The sequence below is a fragment of the Haliaeetus albicilla genome, chromosome 4 (genome assembly GCF_947461875.1).
Source record: "Haliaeetus albicilla chromosome 4, bHalAlb1.1, whole genome shotgun sequence".
NCBI classification, from domain to species: Eukaryota; Metazoa; Chordata; class Aves; order Accipitriformes; family Accipitridae; genus Haliaeetus; species Haliaeetus albicilla.
The window spans coordinates 3,083,720-3,096,706 of NC_091486.1; the positions used below are offsets into that span (position 1 = coordinate 3,083,720).

A 12,987-nucleotide genomic window follows, 5' to 3' on the forward strand; every position below is an offset into this window, starting at 1 on the left:
TTACTCCTTTCAGTCAAGTGAATGGAATAATAAAACAAAACATGGGAAGTATTTATAATCTGAACTAAAAGATAGTTTTGATTCAACCAGAAGATCAATGGAAAGAGACAAAGTGCACGCTCTACCTCCGCACTTATCTGCCCCAAAGATGATGACACATTCTTAAATAAACCGGCAGTGCGGTAACAAGTAACAATAAGAATGCCTCTGGGTGGGGAGATTTATTTACTATACATATTGCCTGCAACGTGCAGGATTTAATTTGACAAATTAAAATTGGCAAATTTTCTGTTTCCTTCATTTCCTGTTCACAAATCAAGAATAATGCTAAACAGAAAAGCACTACAAGTAGAAAAAAAGAATAAATCCTACTTTACTAAAAACAATAAATCCCTGGCAGGTAAGGCAACCCTGAGTTAAAACATAAAAGTAAGTATGCTATTTTAGAAGTGCATGCCAATTTCTGCATCTGAAATATCATCAGTTGTTTTGCAGCAGAATTTCTTCAGAGATTTATGAACTGGTACGAGGGGACTAAGCTCCAACTCAAAAGCCAATTTTTTTTTTAAATTAAATTAAATGCATTTCCACATAGGCTGATAACTTTCCCTTTCAAAGAATAGCAGACACGCAATGCTGCATCTGTTTGCAGCAAACTAACTTTGACTATTGATAAGTTTACCACCTAGAACACATATAAAATACTACGTGCAAATCATGCAATATTTGCACACTGTGTTTCAAAACAGGTCCACAACTCAACATAAAGGGTGAATTAATAGTTTATTGTAGCCATTTCTCTTTATTGCCCTTTTCATATGCTATAGGCCAGTTTCAAGAACTATCAGATGCCATTTGAGTAAGCTATCCATATAAATGAACACAAATGAAAACTTGCCTTACTACTATTCCCCTCTAAACAGAAAGCAATTCACTGGGGGAAAGAAGAAATCTTATTCCTTTTGTGTATGGAGCTCACATTCTAACTCTTTACAATCAAAGGCACCATGTGCTTTTTCATAAGGTTACTCAGAGCCTTGCAGAAATCCTTTGTATAACCTTGGGTGTATTTTAGGCAGCTAGGTCATTATCAAATTAGCACCAGGAAAACTGGAAAGAAAGACACAAGAAAAGTTAAAAAAAAAAAACCCCAAACCCCACCCGAAAACCAACCCACTAGTAAGAGAAAAAAACCCCAAACACTTTTAAGAAAAAAACCCCAAACACTAGTAAGAAAATAAACTCTAGTAAGAAAAACACTGCAGTGCCTCATAACAAAAACTATTGCATACCTTTAAATATTATTACTATTAGTCTCTTCAGGTCTACATTCTTTCCCCAGGCTATACAGACTTCCCTCAGCACTTGCAAATATCCTATGAAAAGGGCAAAAAGAAGAAGTATAAGGAAACACAGATGTTAGGCCATTTCGTTTTGGAGGATTTGTAGGATTTCACTTGATTTAATTATTGCCTCTTTGGACTGACAATACTTAAGTATTTCAACATGTCTTTCAATACTCTCCCTTAATGGATGAGAGCAGATTTTTTCACTTGATTTTCTGCCATTAGATAATATATTTTAAAAGTTTTTTCTGTCAGGCTTCTTCACTGTAAAGAAGGAAGTGGTGTTTGGGAGATGGCTCTGAACTGTGGTATGAAGCAGGAGTTATGAAGCTCTCTTTTCTCCAAAACTGCCCAGCAACAAGTCATTTCAGGGAAGAATACACGAACATCTCAGCTTACAGTGATAATTCCTCCTGTATATACTCACCTTCCCTTCCTGACAATCTGCAATTCAGGAACTTCCTGAGTCAGAGCGTACATATCTTGGTGTTTAATTACCTGTCCATGGCTTGGTTAATTGAACTGTCCATGGGTTATTACTGTCAGTTTTTGAACCCGTCTAGAGTGTTGGTAATCACAACATCCTATGGCAATAAATTGCAAAGTACAAACATGTACCTTTTGAAAAAGTACTTCCTTCTCTTTGTTTTAAACCAGCTGCCTATTTCATTTTATGGCGTCTAGTCCTTGCACTGTGACAAACCATGAATGACCACTCTCAGCTTCCTTTCTCTGCACTTGCTGTGATTTAACTGTTGTCTGCCACATCCCTGATTCAGTTATCTCTTTTTCTAAGCTGAAAAATGTAAACCTTTTTCATAGAAGTTGAAGACCTTTGTTTATTGTCTTCTGCACATGTTTTTGGTTCATAGTATATATTCTGAAATCAAGGGAAAAGCAACCACTAAACAAAGCATGAGTACGTATTACAAGGGAGGGGAGAGATACAGACACACTCATGTACATACATAAGCCCTATACTCCAACCTAATCAGACTTCATACCTAAACTGAAGGAAAAATTAAATTTTCATTACTGCTAATAGTATACTAAATTTTCTTTTGTTAACTATATTATTATTCACAACATATGTCATGCAATACACCAATTATCCATAAGTTAGAAATACACATTTTTAGAGGTTAAATGACTTTCAGAAATTGTCAGTTGAGAGTAAGTCTTATGTGCACATCAAGCAATTCCTCAAAACAGATTCTGTGAACATCAACAGATGAATAAAGAGTTTCAGAGGGTAACCTGTAGCTTATTACTCTCACTCTGATACCTCTAACGTGGTACGTGGATTATGCAGAAGTTGACACAAACAGAAAATTAATTATCCACTTCAAGGATTTACAGCTGTGTATAAACAAAATAAGAACATAACTAAAACATTTTCAAACTCAGATCTTCAAATCCAAGTGTCAGCCTGGAGCAAAATTTTGTGTCTGAGCTACAGTGTTAAATCCCCCAAACATGGAAAGGTTCAAAAAGAACATCCTTTCAGACTCTTAATTATTACTGCACTGAAAACTAGAGGTTAGCAAAAAGTCTTTGCTGTATGGTGACAGAAGGAGGGAAAACAAGGAAAAGAAATGCTGGATGAGCTACATCAGTAAACCTTACTAAGACAATGAAACAAAAATATGGACAAAAGGGCCAGGACACGTTAATTAGTAGAGAATCTAGAAAGTGAGCTGAATCAGGAAATTTTAGGGCTTCAAGTATAAGCTGAAGAATTCTACAGAACTAAATTACCCAGCAAGGTGAAAGCTATCCCTTCCATAATACCAGGCAAATATATAGGAAGCAATAAACTTTATTACAGGAAAAAAAGTAGTTCAACAGTCTTTTGAAATAAGAGAACTTCCTTACTGCAATTCTGCGCTCTCACTTATCTACCATGAATGGGCTTCAGGGATTGAAATCCAGCAGCAGGGAAAAGAAAAAAAGAGGCAACATTCCTGAACAGCTCTCAGCCGATGCTTTAATAATTTGTATTATCAGTATAAAGGCATGCTGCATCAGCCAAACCTCCTCAGTGTTTTCAAGAAGTATGTTTATATATTACCAGAGAAACATTGCAATATCTCTGAAGAAGTGGATGTAGCAGCAGAAGGGAATGCAGCTTAGAACAAAAGGGAAATGTCTCTAACAACCATCATTGCCTGACAACAAGAAACCTCATACTGTGCATCTGGTCACTACCTCTGATGGAATAGAATTTCATCTTTTAAGATAGCTAGTTATATTAATATATGCAGCTGTATGCGCTACATAATTATCAGAAGGTAACCGAATATACAACAGGTCATGGTATTTGCCTGTACTACAGGTATAAATCTGTAACTTAGCTATGTGGTCTTAATAAAAATTAAATAGACCATTTGACCATAGCAACTGATTAGAGTCTGTAAAAGGTACTTGTGTTTGTTTAACAAAATACATCAGTAGCTAAGATAAACCATTGAGTGGAAAGGTGTTGAGAGAAGAAAAACATTCTGGAAAAGACCATGTAGGTTAGCAGAAGAGAGAAAGACTAAAAGCTAAGTTCTTAGAATGTAGACCAAGACAGAGCACACTGCAAAAAGAGATACTACTTTCCTCCTGCCTTGTCTCCTTCCCTCCATCCTCTCCCAAAATCCTTGGTTGCTTAAGCACTGGTCATCTAATTAAAGAAACAAGCAGGGTACTTCTTTGGATAATCATGATGCTATCTTCTTATGATATTGCCCACACATATTCCTTCAGTCAATAAATATTTATCCTAAGTGTGCTTAAGCCTAGCCTTTTCTGTTAAAGTTCTGAGGGCTTGATTCCCCAAGAGTTTTTAAGGTGACAGAGCAGCACCAACATGCAGTTAGTAACGTTACCAGCCTGCCGGCACGTGCAGTTATCCAGCAGAGTTCAAGTGCTTCCCTAGTCTGCCGCAGAAGAACACAGAACAGAAAAGGAGAGACCTATTTCCTCTGTCATTGAATCCCTGCAAGCCAGAAAGAACAAGAAGTTGCATTAAGCTTTGGTGATAACTGTAGCCAGATTTCTCCAGCGCCATGTTTTTTTCCCCAAAAACATCCTTCAACCAACATACCAAGAAGATAAAGTATCATGACGTTTTTAATGCAAAACAAGATTAAAGGTTAAATACAACAACAACAACAGATCTTTCAGAAAATGTTTAAATGATGAATGGCCCTGAAATCCTCCCAGTTGCAGGGAGGACTGCTGATCCAGTCAGATCTGCTGATTTACAAAAGGGTGCAAGAAGAGGCTTCAACTCAAATGCCTAAGAGCACTATGCTAATTTGCAATTATTATCTATATGTCACTTCCTGCACTTGCCACACCAGTGCGAATTACCTCTTTGATGTTTCATAGCTTTAAGTTTAGCCGTGCATCACCCCACTCGCTTCATCCTGTAATTCCACCACAAGAAATGTGTGTGTCTATGCCTGACCTTTAATTTGAACTATTTATTATGGCCTTGACGAGCGGATTGCAGGTTTGAAATACAGTCGGATGATTTCAAGGATATAGTTAGGCAAACACTTGCAAGAGACCTGACCACACGCACGCATGCAGATCTCAGCCCACCGGCTTGGGGACAGCACTAAGAAGAGAGTTTCTTCTACTAGGCAGGTCTCTGACTTCTCCTGTAAAGGACATCTGGTTGCTGCTGTTCTCATCACAGGTACAAGAAGTGGCAATACATTCACATTGCCCATTCGCCATGCAAATCGCATGCTTCTACCATGCCTTATGCAGAAGAAAAAGAGAAATTCACAAAATTCAAACACAAAAACACAGCAATGATTACCCCATAGCAAGCAAAGTACCAGCTCCATATCCATCCTTCAGTTCTCCCTATCAACAGTGGAGATAAAACCTATAGGATGAAGACCATTCGGGGTCTTTAGCTCATCTATCAGATCTAGAACACAGTTCTTAAAAGAAAAATCCGGTTTAAATACTCATTAGCCTATTCCAAAGCACTCAAAATACAGTCAGCCAATTGCATCACAACAACAAATAACTACTATAAAAGCATGGTGGAAGTATTTTTAGATAAAAAAGAAACTCATTAGTCAAGAAGAGAATATAAAAGATTCTCATTTTCCACAAAGGATAAAGTGTGAATCAGGTCGAAAAAATGCAATGCATACTTTGCCTTATAAAGTAATCTAAGTATTTTTTCACTCCTACAAAACAATTTCACATTGAACACAGTGAAGTGATGCTGTAACAGGGGGCAGAATTCCTCCAGCTCTTATCTGACACTGTGTAAACACTATAAAGTACCGTGGAAAGATAAAGTTCTCCATCTGCTGATTGTTGCTACTGTTAGCCAAAATGGGGTCAAAAGTTAACTCACCCAGCTTATGCATGAGATTTTATAGCTTAAACCCTTAAGAATGAAGCCATGTTACTAGGCATTTGGAGAAAAAAAAATACTTTGTACGTAAGAGACTCAGCCAGCCAAAGGGAAGAGATAAGGCATGTAAAGGACCAATAAACTGACCCAAGAACAGCTTACTAAAGCAATCTGAGTAATCAATAACTAGAGACAAGAAAATTAATTAACTGTTGTACACTTCTCTCCAGAATTGATTCCACAGACAAAAGATCACGAGTAATTATCATTAGTTTCAAAAGTTATTCATAATAAGATTTAAGTACCCTCAAAAAATCAATTGACTGAGCTTTTAGGAGTATATCAAGCAAGGAAAAATGACTGTATTGTTATTACTAGCCTAAGACTTGGAAGGAGTGGGCCCAATTTCCCGCTCTACTATAAACGTCTACCATCTAAGGCAAGTCACTAGCCTTTTCATTTTTCCATCATAGAAAGAATAACTGCATACCTTAAACATACTTAACGTTACACTACTCCATGACAGACCAGGAGGTATTTGTTGACAGCCATAAATGCTATATTCTTACAGATATTAATTCAATTTTACGCTTAATAATCTTGAAGGAAGCAAGTTTGTTGAAACCCCCAGTCAAGCCTTAAACAAACATCAGACTGTATTTCAAAATCTAATATACAATTTAGTGTAATTGCTTCTATTTCTTAAAGAACAGAAATAGCCAGGATTTAATCAACCAGTGCTGACACACATCGCATAGAAGGAAAAAGGATTATTTTGTCCACAGTTTAACTACAGAAAAATTAAGTACCAAGGGGGCTTCCTACAGAATAGAAGCAAAAGCATCCAGCTGATGATCACAGGGACCCATATTTATAAACTAATACGCACTTCAATCCAGTTAGGGCTGGGATTTACAGCTAGTCAGAGATTAGCACTGGTATAGAACTGGGCCAAAGCCCCTACCAATCTCTTTCTCCATTTTCACAGCTGCTCTGAACAAACAACTTGAAAAAAAAAAAAGTAGGATCTCCACTAGCTTGCCTCAGCTGTAACACACTGAGGGCATTTGACAGCCTTAGTACAGCATCAAGAAATAGCTGAAATGCTTACTGTACACTTTCATGCACATTCAGACAATACATCTGTATTCACACACACATATCCCAGGAAGTCACTTCATCCTAGCAATTTTTTGTTCCATCTTCCAGTTTGGAAATTGTGTGAGTTCATCTCTCTGCTTTATTCTTGTTACGCAGAGAAGAGCAGGGATGCAGTAATTCTGCTGGTGGCATCATCTCATGGTCCCTGTTTGATAAAATCCTATAAGGTGCCAGAAATCTCTGACACTGGAAACACTCCAGAAATAGGAGAACTATGACAGACATGCCAGACAGCTGGCCTCTCTTCAAAGGCTTGAAAGTGTAGGGTGGGGAAAACAGGGGTGGAGTGAAAAAAATAATCCTAACTTAATTATAAATATAGCTTAAGAATCCCATCCACGTGAAAGTTCTCCTGCTTTGTATCATGAATACCTCCAGGGCTCATAAAGCTGCCTTGAACAGAAAACACTTGGAATGATTCTCTTGTGAGTGGCTTTTAAGCGGTAATACACGTGAAGAGGACAAAGGAATATTCCTCAGTAAGTGCACCTTCAACAAACTGGTAGAATCATTTGTTATTTTGCTCCAAGTTGGAGGGCTGCAGTCCGTACCAGCATATGGCCTCTACAGCTGGCGATCTTGGTGAAGGAGAAGGTGTGAATAAAGCATTTTGTGGCCATGCTCTCCCCAAGTCCAAAAGCTTTCCTCCCCTTCTTACTTGACTCTGACATCAAGCTGCCTCTGCCTTTTGGTGTCATTCATCTCTTCCCCATATTCTTCTTGCTCTCCCTCACAGTCAGATGTTACTATTTTCAGGTTCAGCTGTTTTAACCACTCCTGTAATTAATAGGTGAGAGGAAGGAGCAGCGGTCAGGGATGGAGGAGAAAGAAGACACGAGATGACGCTCCAGAGAGTATAAATCATGGCAGCCTGAGAAACATCTTCCAACTGGAACAGTGTCGTGAATCCTCTCAGAGCTCGCTCCACTTGCTAAACAGAAAGCTCTCTTGGACTTCCCTGCAAATACATGAGCCCTTCTGTGTTACCTATTTCCTTTGTCTACCTTTGTGTAAGCTGCAAAGAAATCCAATTTTATAATTCCCTATGTCAACTACTTTGAAATGCATTCCTCAGGTTCAAATGTAACCACTGACATCTCAGCAGAAAAAGAAAATACTAATAAATCTAACATTTAACAAATAGCAAGCAAAGATCACTGTAGCACTCTGTACCAAACAAGGAAAGAGCCAAAGGTGCTGTACAAAGCTCTATTTACTAAAAAATATAAGAAACTAGTCCTTGAAATGCCAACTGCTACTTCAACATCAAGAATTATTATAAATTGCACTAACAGAGTACAAAGCCTACCACTAACTGTGATATAACTGTAAATGAACCCAAAGGAAAGCTTTATTAGAAATTTTTTCTTGAATTGAGAGCAACTGCTGCTTGAGTGAAGACACAGTAACCTTCTAGGAAGCGCTTGGAAGCTTCTGAATCACAAATATAAAGTGTGACAAATGGAGTTCTCCACAGTTCACAAATTGGATAAGAAGATTATCACAAGCATTGGAAACTATTTACTCTGCTTCTTCATCTCCCTTTCAACGCTTGTCACTATAGAGGCATGCTACCAACATCAACCAACACATCTACTTGGGTGATAAGGGATAGCAAAAATGTCTGAAATAACTCCATGCCACCTACAAAGGCTGTAGAAGCTCTCAAGGTTTCTAAGTAGTTCATTATTTGCAGAGCATTAACATGTGCAAACAGAGAAATAGCACTAATTTTCACATAATCTTCTTAGTGTTATGTTGATAACTTCTGCAGAGACAGCAAATACGACATGCAACTCCACTAAAAGCTAAAAAATGGACCAGGTACGTTAGGTAACGAGGGGCAGTCCCATTTGAATTTTTCATAATCCTGGTACCATTAGGCCCCGTTGCTCCCCTCCCTAGTTCCAGGGCACGAAAGCCCAGGAGGGAACACCACTGCGGCACTGGGGCTGGGGGGGGCAAAACCGGCTGTAGCACATGTGGTCCCTCGCGCAGTCGTCGGGACAGCAGCGCTCGCCCAAAATGCTCCAGAGGTCATCGCTACCACGGCAGCCCACGCAGTCCGTGCTCAATCTGCAAGGCCACTGCGGATCACTGTGCGCGGCAATAATTATTTGGTCCTAGATCAGAAATGACAGTATTGTATGGTGGAAACATCTCCAGAAAGGCCGGGAGAGTGCCCTTGCCTGTGCTGAACTTGTGTTCTGGGTTGGCAGAATATATACATGACGTATTTTAAGGCAAAAATCTTTTTCTTGTTTTTAAATTCATCACACTTTCAAAATAGCATACGAGACACAGAAATAGCATTCTCACTTTCATGAGACAATATGGATCCAATTCCTCCAACAACTCACCAGTTTCAATGGCTAGAGATTTCTGCTTAGCAGCTGCTGTTGAATACTAAGTGTTGTGAGAGTTTCTTAAAAATTTCTTTTTAGAAACCTATCCTACATACCTTCCATTCTAAAAGTCAACCTAAACTTAATCTTGGATGTGAAGTATAAAAACTGCTATACCTCATCAGTCTTTGCTTATTCAGGCTTGACAGACAATATAAAAATCAGCATCCAAATGCTTATGTTTCATAATCCCTTTACATACAGAAGTATGACTGTTGGCAGAGTTCTCTAAGCGTGGTGTTTTGCTTGTAAAAATGCTGAACAGAAGTTTCAAGGCTTTAGCTGTCATTGTAACTGTCACAGCTTCTAAGAAACTAACACTCTGTGCTGTGTATCTCTCACAACTGTGACATTTTTCTCCCATTATGTTACTGACAAGGTTTTTTCCCTGTCTCCAGTATAAAAATCACTTAGATACCCTCTACTTCTAAATAACCAGCCTGCAAATGTATTCACACTCTTCCGTTTTGTTTTGTTTTTGTTTTTTTAATCCGTGTGTCTTAATAAATACCAAATGGCTCTAGTTTTACATAATCTAAGAAAACAAAGTATAAACCCAGAAGAAAATCGAAATAAAAAAAAAAATTCAAAATTTTATTCTCTGTTCTTACACCATGTTCTTAACACCATTTGTACAGTGCGGGGGGAAAAAAAAAAAAAATCTTTCTCACAGAAAATGTAAGATCCAAATTGCACACAGATTCCTAAAGATTAGCATAATGAATTTTTGCCTAAAAAGCATCGGGATTGAGAATTATTTAGCACTACCCACGCTTGCAGAATTTAAGTACTAATACAGCCATTCGGCATCCTGAAGTGCCTCGTGCTGAGGTCAGACGCGTGCCAGGGCCAGGACGGCAGCTGGAAGGCCAGGGAGGGATGTGGGGAAAGGCAGCCCCGCTTCGGGAGATGCCTGCAGCCAGCAGCAAGGCCATACCACCTCCTGGGACTGCAGGTTGGACATTCAGCAGCGTTAGTTCTCCAATTAACTTAAGCAGCAGCCACCTGCCAGTCCCCAGCCGCTCGTTCCCACCTCTGGCTTGCCCCCCCCAGAAAGCGTGTGTGGCCACACCATGAACCGAACGGAGGAATTGCTCCGGGTTAAAATAAACCCAGAAAAGATTGCTTTTGAGCCACGTTCCTTTTCCTGGCTCATTTCACTTTGCAGCTGTATAAATGCCTATGCAAACACAGCACAGGAATGAGCAGGAACAGACAACGTGGTTACTGTTCCATGCTGTCAGAAAGGTACCTATGAACTTCACCCCCCAAGCAGGCTCTCTTAAAATAAACTATGTTCTTTCACTGCCGCTCTGAGCCGGTTCCTGGGTAGCTGGTTTGCATTCCTCACGTGCTTTGGTAATAGATCAATAAATACTCAGCAGGTATGCCTGTATTTAGACACCTAGGTGATAAAAATACTAGACACAGACGAAGGCAAATTGCACTGTACAAAAGCCTACGGGGTTGTGGCTGCAGATTTATGGAAGGCTATGTGACTAGGCCCAAACAAAGAGTTTTGTGAGGCACAGGCTTGTGATTTTGACCTGACTGTACTGTAGATGTTGTTGTTGAGCATGATTATTGTCATTAGTCCATATGCAAGAAAGTACACAGACTATTTAGCCAAACAAAAAAGCAGAAACAAGCAAAGGACACAGTGGAGAAATAAGACTGCCAGTTTAATAAGAATTCAGTAACTCCAAGATTTGGAAAGGCAACCAATGTGAAACAACACAAACCTCTGAAAGCAAGTGGCGACTCAGAAGAAGGTAACTCGGGAAGAACAAGGACCAGGCCGTTGCAAGGACTAAGTAATTAAGGGAGGCTGACATTCACAACCTGCCTACCAAACACCACCAGGCTGCTGAACCACGTGCAGCGAGTATTTTAATGTTTAACCTAGTACCGTGCTGCTTTAATCAATCTACTTCTTGCAGGATTAGTCTGAAGACAAAGGAAGAGCTGTACGCTCAGAAGCTGTACGTGTGATCACGCATTCTAGTCCTCATACACAACAAAATACACCCAAATAAAAGTGATCCAAAGATTTGCTGGCTGAACAGCTAAACCCATGTGAGAGCTGGGCTCTCAGCCCCCTTCCCTAGCCATCGGAAAAGATCACGTAGAGAAACCCTAGTGTAATAAATGAATAAATAAGTAATCAATCATGGGTTAAGTAGCTGACTGAACATCATACAGGAGCCAAAGGAGCCTCACGCCCTCCTTGGCTTTGCCTCCGCACCCACCTTACCCCACATTCAGCGCACCGCGTGAATCTTCTGGCAGATGAGCTTTCTGCCACATTAAGCATGCTGAAATGGCTTGGCCCAGGTCCAGCGGGTTGCAGACCTGAAGACAAAAGGATGGGAACACAAGGCATAAAATGGAGGGAAGAGGACTGCACCACAGAAGTCAATAGTTAAATTGGGCTTAGGCTGCCGTGGAAGTGCAGCAAGACTTACTGAATAATTCCCAGCTGCTGGATGGGCCATAAATTTGTAATAAATCTACAGTAAAGAAGCAAAATATATTTCCTGGTCTAAATGACTAACTTGAAGACTAGATTATAGTCTCCCATGGTGTTTGCCTCCTTTGTTCTGCTGGATTAATATCTGCCAACATCTAAATAGCCCACTCTGTTCCTTTCTATTTTGTTTAGTCAGCTACTGAACACAGGGAACAGTCTTCTCACTATTTTTAGAGAGAGAGGATATCTAGACTGACCTTTTTTTTTTTTTTTTTTTAAAGCAGGACTTGCCTCTGAAGGCCATTCGAAAAGGAAATTAACTACTCATAGAAAAGTGTGATGACTGTTCAAAGCAATTAATGAAATTTGACTTGGCTCTCTGGGGACGTGTGCATTAAAGATAACACATGGACAGAGTAAGTAGGCACACGCTCTGAGTCTGCTTCTCTCTCTCTGTAAGCGCAAATACTACTAAACAATGTTTCCTTTTGCACCACAAACTATTTTGAAGTGGTCTTAATTTGCCTGAAGAGGCACTTGCTAACTCATGCTCCAATGCCTGTTACTACCTACGTCACCCTGAGTACTCCTGCACCATTAAAAAAAAAAAGGAGAATTTACACATAAATTACAAAAAAGGTAATAATTAAATCACCTTCTTGAGGCTAAAAATCATGTCTCCTACTTAGCATAGCCAAGTTGCAGTACTTTGCCCTCTTTGTGCTCCTATCCCCAAACCCAGCTTCCAGCAATACGGTTTGCACCCACCCGAGAGCGAGGGGCTGAGTGTGTCCCCGTCAGGGCACTGGGCTCCACTGGGCTCTCAGCACCGGCACTGGGGGGCTGCACGCACCCTGCTGCCCCAGCCCAGCCGCCACGCAGACACAAGGATGCATTGCTTTGGCCGTGCCATCCTCGAGAAAGCTGCTCAGCCCCAAATACTGCATTACAGGAGTACGAGGAAAACGTGTTTGAAGTACATCCCGGTCAAAACAGCTGCAGCTTTCAAAAAACAGAGGAGAGTTTTCTTTAAAAATCCAGGGGCCACTTTTTTGGCCTGATTTTAATAGGAGCAGGTTTTTTTATTTACTTATAAAATCCTACCAAAATACTTCATTAGTTTGTTGGGGTTTTTTTTTAAAAATCCTTTAATGACATATTGTTTTCTTTCAGTTGTAGAACTAAAATGAAATTTGAGTAGAAGACGGTAAGAACTAAACCCCAGAAAAGCGT

The 12,987-nt window shown here is 39.8% G+C and overlaps 1 protein-coding gene across 3 annotated transcripts in view; it reads right to left on the reverse strand.

Moving 5' to 3' along the window:
• The window catches only part of LYPD6B (LY6/PLAUR domain containing 6B), a 55,344-nt gene that overhangs the window by 16,554 nt on the left and 25,803 nt on the right, over positions 1–12,987 (reverse strand). Inside the window, exon 1 of one of the 3 annotated variants that reach the window (XM_069780723.1) lies at positions 1,293–1,376. The exons of the other annotated variants lie outside the window; for them this stretch is intronic. The gene's annotated coding sequence lies outside the window, so the exon portion shown is untranslated. Of the gene's footprint in view, positions 1–1,292; positions 1,377–12,987 lie in introns of those variants that run through there. 3 annotated transcript variants of the gene reach the window in all.